Below are 11,655 nucleotides of genomic sequence, written 5' to 3' on the forward strand. Positions count from 1 at the left end.
TTAAAATTAAAATATATTTCTTAACATTATGAATGTTAGAATGTACGTTAGAAACCTGTACTCAAGAATTAAAGCATTTTCATTTTTTAAACAAGTATGAAACTATTAAGAAATAACATATTTTGGCATAAAATGAGTCATACAGATCATGCTTCTGCTGGTAGTTTAAATTGAAAAAACATAGCAAATATTATCTCCATATATATGGAATTTTTATTTTATTTACTTCAAGCCTTTGATTTGAGACATGATGGAGAAATCTTGTAGGCACACAGGGAAAGGCATGATTACTGCTGAATGAAAACAATCTAACTGGAAAGTTTTAATGCCTGTCAGCTAATGTCAAAGCTGAAATTCTGGAAGTATGACATGCTGCAAGGCTGAAAGGAATGGAAAATTAGTGTTCCTCTTCTTTTTCTTCAACAGAATCCACACCAACCTCCTCACAATCCTTTTCAATGGCAGCCATGTCCTCACAGCCCTCAGAAAATGCTTCTTCTCCCATCCCCTCACCCACTTCCCAGTGAACAAAGGAACAGTTGGCATAACTCAAGTCAAACTTGCGGCCGAGGCAAACCCAGGCCTCAGCAATGGCTATGATGTTGCTCAGCATGCACGCAGCTCTCTTTATGTTGGCCAGATTTCCAGCAGGTACCACAGTGGGAAGCTGGCAATTAATGCCAACTTTGAGGCCAGTGAAACATCAATCCTCAAACTGGATGTTGCATTTGGTGTTGTTAGTGGAACAGCAGTAAGTATTGACATATTTGGGAACCACATTACCACAGTGTAATAGACAGTAAGCCATGTATTTACCATAGTGATTCACAATCTGGTTGCCTGGCTCATTTCACAATCTGGTTGCCTGGCTCAAAATAAGCACTGGTGACCTCTGCTATGCATGGTAGTCTTACCCAGCAGAGATGACAGGACATATGTGATCAAAGAGAAGAGGATACAGGAAGAGGGTACCAGGTCAGTCTGGAATTCTGACAGACTCCATGAAATCTGAGAGAAGCAGTGATGGAGGACAATCTGGCTAAGAAAGCAGTTAAGATTAGGGTAGTTTGGGTGCTCAATATTGGGGTTTCTACAACAGATGCCATACATGGCCTCATTGTCTACCATGAAGGCACAATCAAAGTGCTGCAGGGTGGTGCTGGTGGTGGAATGGAGTGGCAGAGCTCAACCGCAGCTGTGGAAACCTGCAGGGCTGGGTAAATGGAGAATTTCAGTTTAGACTTTGTGGCATAATCAACAGAGAGAAGTGAACCCAGAACCAGTTTCTCCACCAGAGCTGTGGAAAACCAAGAAGCCCTGAAGACCTGTGCACTGGTGAACCAGCTTGCGACTTTGGTCCAAGACAAGACCAATGATCTTGCCAATGTCGTGATCTCCACAGGCATAGTTATTGGCAGCATCTTCCTTGTCTGTGATGAGCTGCTCAGGGTGGAAGAGCTGGTGGTAGGTGCCAGTGCAAAATTCATCGATGACTATGGGCTCCAGGTTTATAAACACTGCTCTGGACACAAACTTGCCTGCCCACTGAAGAGGCGTAGAATCAATCATCTCCTTACCCAGTGGCATTGCGCTATTGAGCTGGATGCTGTGTTCCAGGTAGTGGAGCTCCCAGCACGCATTGCCACTCTGGACACCAGCCTCACCAAGGTAGATGAAGATGCACTCACACTTAGTGGCTACAGGTTAGAAAAGCAAAAGTCAGAAGACACCGGGTCTCTGTTACCATCCCTGACATGTTAAGAGTCAAGTAGGTAACGCATTGTATTTGGAAATTGTTTTAAAAAAGGGCATAAATAACTCATGAAACACTTTAAGAAGAAATGATAATGGAAATTAGAAAATAGTTCTCTCTGAATGATAATGCAAATACTATAAATCAAAATGTGTAGGATTTGGCTAAAACCACAATTATAAGGCAAAAGCCTTAATTGTGTCTATTAGGAAAGAAGAAAAACCAAAAATCAGCACAACTTCCAGTTTACACAGGTAGAAAAAGAGTAATGAAGTCATCCAAAGAAAGTAGAAAGAAGGAAACAAATAAAGATGAGAATAGAAGATTTTTAAATGGACAATAACCAATAGCTAACCCCATCAGGGGCTGGAGGGAAGCAGAAATGGAGACATTCTGTTCAAGGGGTACATGGTTTATTTACAAAAGGTGAATAACTTCTAGAGAGCTGCTGTACAGTTGTACTTAAAAGTACTGCATTGTACACTTAAAAATTTGTCATGAGAGTAAATCGTAGGCTAAGTGTTCTTATCACAATAAAAAAATATAGAAACAATAGAGTAAAAAGTGCTCAAAGTTAATTCTTTACAATAAACTAATACAATAGACAAATCACTAGCAGATTAATAAGAGAGAGAAACTTTAATGAAAACTTTTAATGAAAACTGGACCACACAATCACAAAATAACACTTTGCCAATTATTTCGAAAATATATTTTTTAGAAAATAATACACTTTATGGAATAGATTCAAGAATAAATAAAAGTCTGAGTAATCCTATTAAAATAAATGCAATTAAATCAGTAGTCAACAATTTAAGTGTTGGTGGAAAACACAACAAAAATGACAATAACAAAGCCAAACCAACAATGACTGAAACAGGCAAAAACATGTAATCTAAATATTTTTACAAGATAATTTCAGTAAACAAGGGTTTGATAGTATCTATTTTATTCACACTGTTCTAAAGAAAAAGAAAAAGTAAGACAGTTCCTCAACAATTTTATATTTTGGTAAACTATACTTTGATAAAATCTGTCAGGGATGTTAATGAAAGAAAATTTCAGACCATTGTCTTTTATAAAACTGGATATAAAAATAATAGCTTAAACATTACCAAATATAACAAAGAAAAACATGCACATTGAAATCATGACAAAGAATGATGAATTTTTTCTTAAGAATGCAAGCATAACAATGTTAAAACATGTATTAGTGTAATTTATCACAATAACAAATTAACAGTTTTTAAAACACATGATTATTTCAATACATGCAGTAAAATCATTCAATAAACTCAGGACTCCTTTATAATATAAACTCTTAACAAATAGGAGTAAGAGACCTTATTTAATATGATAAAAACTTAGCTACCAAATATGACCCATATTAACCGAGATACCTTATAATAAAATATTAAAAATATGCCTTTAAATCGGGAACAAGGCCCCAATGCCTTCTTCTATTCATCATTGTATTGGAGTGCCTGCTAAATGAAAAAGGTGTGCAAAATAAATTTGCAAGGGTTAGAAAAATATAAAACTGTCATCATTTGTAAAGATTATGATTACATGTATGAAAGTCCAAGAGAAGTTACAGAGAATGATTATTTAAAAATTAAAGAGATTCATATATACAAACAGCAAACAATTAAAAATATAATTTCAAAACATAGCAATCACAGAAGCAACGAGAGTACTAGAAATAGATGTAACTTCACAGAGGCAAGACTTTAATGAGAAAGTCATAAACCTTTATTGAAAGTTATAAAAGACCTAATTAAATGTAGAGATATATTACTTATAAATAAGACTTTCTATAACAAATATATGAGTTCTTCCTCCTATTTATCTATAATTTCAAAAAACCCCAATATTTTATCATTTTTATGGAGCATGGTAAACTCATCTTAAAATTTATGTTAGACTATAAAGTGCCTAAAATCGTTGAGACTTTCCAAGAAACAAAAATGATAATGGTCTACTCATTCAAAATGTATTATGAAACTATAGTAAACAAAAGTTTAACTGAAAAAGTAATAGATAGAAAAATCCATTTACTGAATAGATCAAGGTTCTACCCACACACACATGGGTAGGACCACATATACATGGCTCGATCTGTTCAGTAAATGGTTCTGGGGTAATTGGCTATACATACAGAAATAACTAAGATCAAATATATCCCTACTTTATATAAAACACACATTTTTCTAATTGCATTAGAGGTATGAAATGCAAAGCAAAACTAGAAGATGTTTAGGAGAAAAAAAGTATTTTAAAAATGTTGCTGTTCCTATATTTCTTAAGCAAATTACCTTGAAAAGGATGAAAAATCAATCTGGATATAGAGAAGATATTTTCAGTTCAGAAAACCAAAATTTATTAGTGTATGGAATATGCAAATAATTTCTTCCAATCAAGAAAAAGAGAAGCTAGTTATTGAAAATGTTGATCAAAAGATAATTGATAGAAGAGACCATAAACTGCAAATTAACATTGAAAGAATGTTATATTCCATTAAGGATATACAAACTAAAACTGCAATAAAATAACATTTTATATCCATCAGATTGGCAAAAATAATGTCTGATAAATTCAAGTGTTGGGAAACCAGGTCTCCTGTTGTCTGTGGTAGCATAAATTGGTAGAGATATTTGAATAGAAATTTGGTAGAGTGGTTTGGAAAAATTTGTCATACATATTAAAACTTGTAGCTGCATTTCCAGAAGTCTTTCGTAAACTCCTGCATATGTGCACAAGAAAGCATAGAAAGGCGTGCTAATTTCAGCACTGTTTGTAAAAGCAAACACACGGAAATAGCCTAATAACTGAAACAACGTGAGTAAGGGGATTGATAACAAACCATTGTTTATTCACTGGAAAAGATATCAGACAAAAGTGAAAAATATAAAAATGAATGAATTATATCTACCTACGTCAACAGGTATAATTCTCAAAAACATACAATGCTGACTAAAGCAAAATGACACTAAAATACTTAACATTTGATACCATTTATGTAAAATTTTATACATGAAAATAATATTGTATATTGCAGTAGATATATTTACATATACTAAAAGTACAAAAACAACATAGGTGAATAGAAACACAAACTAAAGAATTGTATTTATGAGGTGTGAGTGGGAAAGAAGAGGTGGGAGCAGGAAGGGCTTTTGTCTTAGTTGTAGATTTTTTTTAAAAATAGAGGAAATTGAGCCAAATGTAGAAAAATATTAATATCTCCTAGGCATCAATAGGACCTATAGTTTTCAGTTATTCCTTGCAATATTTTGTTATTAAAAATTATAACAAGAATACATGAAGTATTGTGACTGCTTTAACATTCAGGTTCTATAGGATCACTGAAAACTACATATGAAAACCAAATTATTTGGTTTCAGTGAATGTGTGAAATGCATTTGGATTTGGTGTCACTGATATACTGCATTTAGGAAGAAATAAATTCAATACACAGGAAACATAAATGTATGATTTTTATAGAAATAAATATTAAAATTTTTACTTACGAAATCTTGTTGTCCCATTTCCTTCCCTCCTACTTAGATGGAGAAACATGTATCTGAAATCATATATTACGTCTATGAGAAAATGGTATGAAGCACAGATACCATCTCTGTAAGTTTTCAGTAATGCTCCACGTGTAAAAAGTAAATAGTTGTTCTTGAAAATAAAGTCTATTATGCCTGATAAATACTGCCCTATGCCATGGTCTAAAAGTTTTCATTATTTAAAATGTTACAAAGGCATAATTAACAATTACAATCAATATTTCTCATATTACATTCTATTTGAGTTTAATAATATGAGATTAACTTTTTCTTCTGGAGTCATTCTGCTTTACTATCTCATTTTCCTTCAGCAGTAATTATTCCAATTTGTCATGGTGTTACAGCAAAAATCCAAAGAACTTAAAAAAAAAAACCTCTAAGCTCTTCTTGATGCCCTAAATTTTCTTGGATTTCACCAATTTTGTTTATTAGGTCATACAAGATCTAATTCTATATTAGCTGAGTTTATGATTTAATATTGATAGTGAGAGTGAAAATCATTTGGCCATTACATTACTCTATTAAAATGGAAAGCTCTATAAACACAGCCACCTCTTATTAGCTCCATCTAGTCTTTGTTGCCATTAATCAGCATTGGAGATTGAGAGTTTTAGATCATTGTTTTTAAAATTGGTACTTGCTCAATTTCATAGCCTCCTTTACGTGTCTTGAAAACACATAAAACTGAGATATCTAAAGAACAAGACCATAGGGCACAGGATTTCCATCAAGCAGAGGGCACTAATTTGCACATATCTTTATTTTGCTAAATGATTACTACCAAGTGCAGATTAAGGCTTTGTACTAAGGTAATGTGGAGAGCTTTCAGGAAAGGCTATCCTGGGTCCAGAAGCTTAATGTGTAGGAAATCCAGTGCTACAGATTAAACTAGTCTCGTAAGTCTTTCTTCTTCTTTACAGTCTCAAGAAGAGAGCTATCATCAAAAGAAACTGCAGTAGTAGTAATTTTATTTACATCACGTTCATGTGCATATACTCTGTGCTACAGTCTTCAAAATTATGTTTATTGCTAAACTTTTTCCAGAAAACCCAAATCTGGTATACGTTTTGTTTCCTTCTTAGATGTTTTATCTTTTTTGTTGGCATGCACAACTTGAGGTAAGCCTGTTTCATCTTATGAGATTGAAACAAAACTCTTTTTGATCATAAGTATAGAATTGGACAATTCAGAGCAGTTAGTGCTCTTATTGTCTCAGTGCATGCCTTTGAAATGTTTATAGTAGGCTACGTTGTGAAGATATTGTGAAAGTATTTTTATGTTTCAAGATAGCAAATGCTTTGAATAAATCAGTAAAAATAAATTTTGTTGGAAATTCTTGTTTTCATACAGATTTTTGACTTTTCTGTTGATAACCAAACATTGGAGTATTGCTCATTTTTGTAGAATTTAAAGGTGTCTCAAGCAGCAGACTACTAGGATAAATAAAAATTAAAATGTATTTTCCTAGAACACCAGGAAAACATTTTAAATTTGCATTCATTTGGAAATGTATTTGTCTTTTTTTTGAGTACCTATCCAATGAATGACTAATTAGGTCCCATTTATTAAATAATAAATGACTCTTGTGTTGCTATCATGGAAGCTACAGTGTAATCAGGATGACCAGGAACATATATAGGAAAAGTTGAAAAATAAGGCTAAATGACAGCAAGAGTAATGAAGATTACCCTTCACTAAGAATATTAATTCCAGAAGATAAGAGGCCACACAATGGGTTGGAGTGTTGAGAAAATCTATTGGAGTTTGAACTGTAGAAGTTTAGGATGTAAGAAAAATTTTAAGATGAAACTTTTAGAAAAGCATATTAAATAGGCTAGGGAAACTGAGAATAGAAAGAAGGGGAAAAATTAATAAAGATTTAGCTAAGAAGACAAGATCAAAGAAAGATGGGGGAGAAAAGAAAGATGGGGAAGGTTGAGTTAGACATTAGCCTTGGGAAAAAAGATAGGCATGTATTCACTGATAAATATAGAAAGGAAAAGACAGGTAAAAGTTCGAGATGTTTGGAACTTAAAAATTTTTTTAAAGACTCTATTTGACATATTGTTTGCATCATATGAAGTTAAAGGTATTAGACTATTTTTTAATTTATACACCAGCACATTCATATGGTTTAACATACTCAGTCAGCTACTTCCTACTTCTAGCCTTCATATCTTGCTTTCTTTTTCTCTAATATGTGAGGTTTTCATCATAGCCTCACATATCAAATAGTTTTTTATTTCCTTTCCCAGTTAGAAAATTATTTTAGGAAGATAGGAATTTTTCTGATGTTATTGTTATTGAAAAGCCATTGCAACGAGAACTTGTAGGAATGGTGTTTGATACTGTTAAGTGAATAAATAAGCTTGTTTATACTTTTTGTTTTTGCTCTTCATTATTTTTCCTTTCTAATTAAAGATGATTTTTGGAATTATCAAAAAGTAAGACATACATTCAATACAGAGTCAAGGAGGATCAAAAGCAATGCTGCTTCCAAAGAGGGCCCAACTGAAACCAGGTAGCATGAATGTGCAGTGGGCAAGATCGCTGTATTTCTAGGATGAATGCTATGTTAGTCCATTTGCATTTCTTTCTATAAAGGAATAGCTGAGGTTTATTTGGCTCACAGTTCTGCAGGCTGTACTAGCATGGCACCAGCATCTGCTTGGCTTCTGGTGAGGCCTAGGAAGTTTTTACTCATCACAGAAGTCAAAGGGGGAGCAAGTGTGTCACATGGCAAGAGAGAGAAAGCAAGGAGTTGGTGGGGGGAGTGCCATATTCTTTCAACAACCAGATATCTTGGGAACTCATTCTACTCCTTACTGCAGGGAGGGCACCAAGCCATTCACGAGGGATCTGCTACCATGTCACAAATGCTTTCTTCCCATCAGGCCCCACCTTCAACACTGGGGATCACATTTTAACATGAGATTTGGAGGGAACCAACATCCAAACTATATTATATGCTGTTTTTAAAATACTATATTATAAAGTGCTCCTTATAAAATTCCAGTGGTGGACAAAAAATTGAATTGGAGATAATTACTAGAGAAAGGAATTGATTCGTGTAAGAAACAAGCAGGGTCCAGGTGAGGTTTTCCAGCATAGCCATGAGGCTAATGAAGATAGTAGCCATCAGTTGACAATTGATCCTAGCAAGGAAAAAAACCTTAGCGGGTCTGGGGAAGTGGGAAATTATGTTTGTAAAGGGGAAATACGAAGTTTAATATAGAGGGGATGGTGATCAAACGGAATTTCTGGGTTGAATCTTCTTCATAAGTAGAGAAATAGTATGCATCTCCTTGACTCTGAAAGAACACTGCCCGGGTTTTAAGAAACTAGGCCCTATCGAAGTAGGCAACATTCTTGTCCAGTCACCAAATACCCTCTTCTTCCTACCCTGGTTTATGTGCATTTCTTTTTAAATTCTAGTAAGCCCTTTCTTACTCCATTAAGTGTCCATATATATTATGTCTCTCTTTTTCTCTCTCTCTCTCTTTCATGCAATACCTCCTGGCATCCATGTATCACCAATTAAAAGCGTAAAAGGGTAAAAAATACCTGCAAATGATAGGTATTAATAGATAGGTAGGTAAGTAGGTAGCAGGGGGAGGAGAGAGAGAGAGAGAGAGAGAGACCAAGTCTAGCTTATAATTTCAGGGGAATCTCAGATCTCTTGAGTCTTTAAGGATTTTTTTTTATTATTATAAGGATTTCAATCTGACAAAAGGTTTAAATCATTACTATATAGCTTCCTTGTTGAAACATATTGAAGAAGACTCAGTCAACATATTTGTTGGCATAATGTTCATTTTAGGAAATCAGAGCGTATCTACTTCCTTTAAATGTCCTGAAGCTCCCACTTTATTTGTTGGTATGTCATACAAACAGTTTCTGTGATTTACTATGAACTTAGTGAATTGAATAGCTTTTAATATGATTTTTGTCTATTATTAAACATGTGTAATTAACTTTAAAGAATTTTTATGTTTATGAGTTGGGAGTTCATTTGACAAAAAAAGGACTGCCATGTGTGAAATTGTGCTAAATAATCAGAAAAGTAACTTTTAATAGAGCATGGTTAATTTTACCTTAACTTGGTAGAGATAGTTATATTATCTTGGCAGTGTTATTCTACAATCTCAAACATCTTCCAGAGATAAAGCAGCAGCATTAATTAAAAATTCCAGAGCAAAATTAATGTCAGACTTCAAAATAAAAATACTTAATTTTCAAAATTTACCCTCTGCTGGTATTTTGAAGTATAAAATGTATTTACCTTATATTGCTAAAATAATTACATCTAGCATTTATAAAATATTATACATTTGCCTTCTTCATCCAAATGTTTTTACATATACTCCTTAATTTTGCCCTCACCATCATCTATTTTTGACAAAATGTTTGACCAAGATTTTAAATATAAAAAGGGCAGTAAGCACTTCATATTTATATCATTTTTAATTCATCAAAAATGTAAATTTTATCTTCACCAGGAGAGTGAGTCACTAATAGACATAAGAATATGTTGTATTTATAATACATTTTACAGGGATTGCTTTGTATGCATTTAGACTGCAAGTGGGAACTACAATCACAGGAACTGTGTGAATCATTATGTTTCACAGTATGACATGCCTGGCCTCAACTGTAAGTGATGAGAGTTTTAGATTGGACTTACTAAATGTGTAATTACATACAGAGATAGCAACATGGACTATCAAGGTTTGAGAAGATTTGTACATACTTTGAACCCTAGAGCACATGACTTCCAAGAAACAACTGGAGGCATAATTTTCAAAATAAACAGCCAATTTTAATTTGTGTTTTTCTGTGGGGGAAACACAAATTAGTAAAAGTTTGCTAAAATGTTATAGGTTGTGAGTTTTTATGATACCATCTGCTGTTGTAGCATAATTAGATATTTTTAAAATAACTTTTAATTTTGTGACAAGTGACCCCTTACATATGTGATTTATAAAGTGATTGTATTTACATGTGGTGTATTCTTTTGAGATTCTCATTAATACTAATGGCTTCCTGTCCCCTAAAATGCAAATGATAGGTATTAATAGGTAGGTAGATAGGTAGGTGGGGAGCGGGGCGGGGGGGGGGGGGGGGGGGGGGGGGGGAGAGAAAGAGACTAGGTCTAGCTTATAATTTCAGGGAGATCTCAGATCTCTTGAGTCTTTAAGTATCCATTGATCTCAGATGCTCTCCTATGACAGTTACTTCATATATTTGAATATGTCAATAAACTGCTTAGATTCTGGATATAGAGAACTCACCTGAGGATAGTTATGTTATTTTGATATAAGACCCCTGCTTGAGCTACTCATTTAAAATTTTATAAATGAAATAAACTACTTAAATTGAAATCCTCACCAGCTCTTACATTTCTATATAGGGTTTAAACTATTTAGGATTATAAGGAGGGATGAGATTTAAAAGTGGACATAGCCAGACGTGGTGGCTCATGCCTGTAATCCCAGCACTTTGGGAGGCTGAAGTGGGCGGATCACGAGATTAGGAGTTCAAGATCAGCCTGGCCAACATGGTGAAACCCCTTCTCTACTAATAATACAAAAATTAGCCAGACATGGTGGCACATGCCTGTAATTCCAGCTACTCTAGAGGCTGAGGCAGAAGAATCACTTGAACCTGGGAGGCAGAGGTTTCAGTGAGCTGAGATTTTGCCACTGCACTCCAGCCTGGGCAACAGAGTGACACTCTGTCCAAAAAAAAGAAAAAGTTGACATAATTGGGTATACTGTATTTTACTAGGACAAGTTTTATGGTTGCCTAGTTTAAGTTAATAACCTAATTTTACCCTTTCTTTTTGTCTTAGATCTTGAGCATCTTTCCAGATTTTTTCTGCTGGGCTCACCATTATCTTGGCTTTGAAGCTCAGTGTGATAGAGGTGATCATGAGGCACGCCACGTGTAGATGTCTTTCAGCTAATAAATGACCATCCTCAAACTGAGGTTGTCAATAGTGGCTTTTCAGATGAGAGCAGGGACAGAACCTTACTTAGGTGTACACTTGGCTTGATTTAAATTACAGTTGCACAAAAACAGCAAAGAAGTTAGGAGTAGTCTTGCCCCTTGGCTCTTGAGACCGTGTTCAACTGATTACAAAAGACACAGCAAGTGCTGGCCATCCTCCTGCTCCCTTTCTAGGCTTCTAGCCCCTCATTTTGCCTTACAGCAGAGCTCCACTGGACAGGCAATTAGCACGGGATTGGAGGCCATTCTCCAGCTTTCTGCATCTGCCAAATGGTGGAGAGGGTTTGCCTTTTTCAGATCTTTCTGAAAGGGATCACCCAT

The 11,655-nt window shown here is 34.6% G+C and overlaps 1 pseudogene; it reads right to left on the reverse strand.

Moving 5' to 3' along the window:
* Window positions 1-397: 397 nt before the first annotated feature.
* Window positions 398-11,655, reverse strand: LOC111546165 (annotated as a pseudogene).

Source organism: Piliocolobus tephrosceles, chromosome 11, assembly GCF_002776525.5.
Source record: "Piliocolobus tephrosceles isolate RC106 chromosome 11, ASM277652v3, whole genome shotgun sequence".
NCBI lineage: Eukaryota > Metazoa > Chordata > Mammalia > Primates > Cercopithecidae > Piliocolobus > Piliocolobus tephrosceles.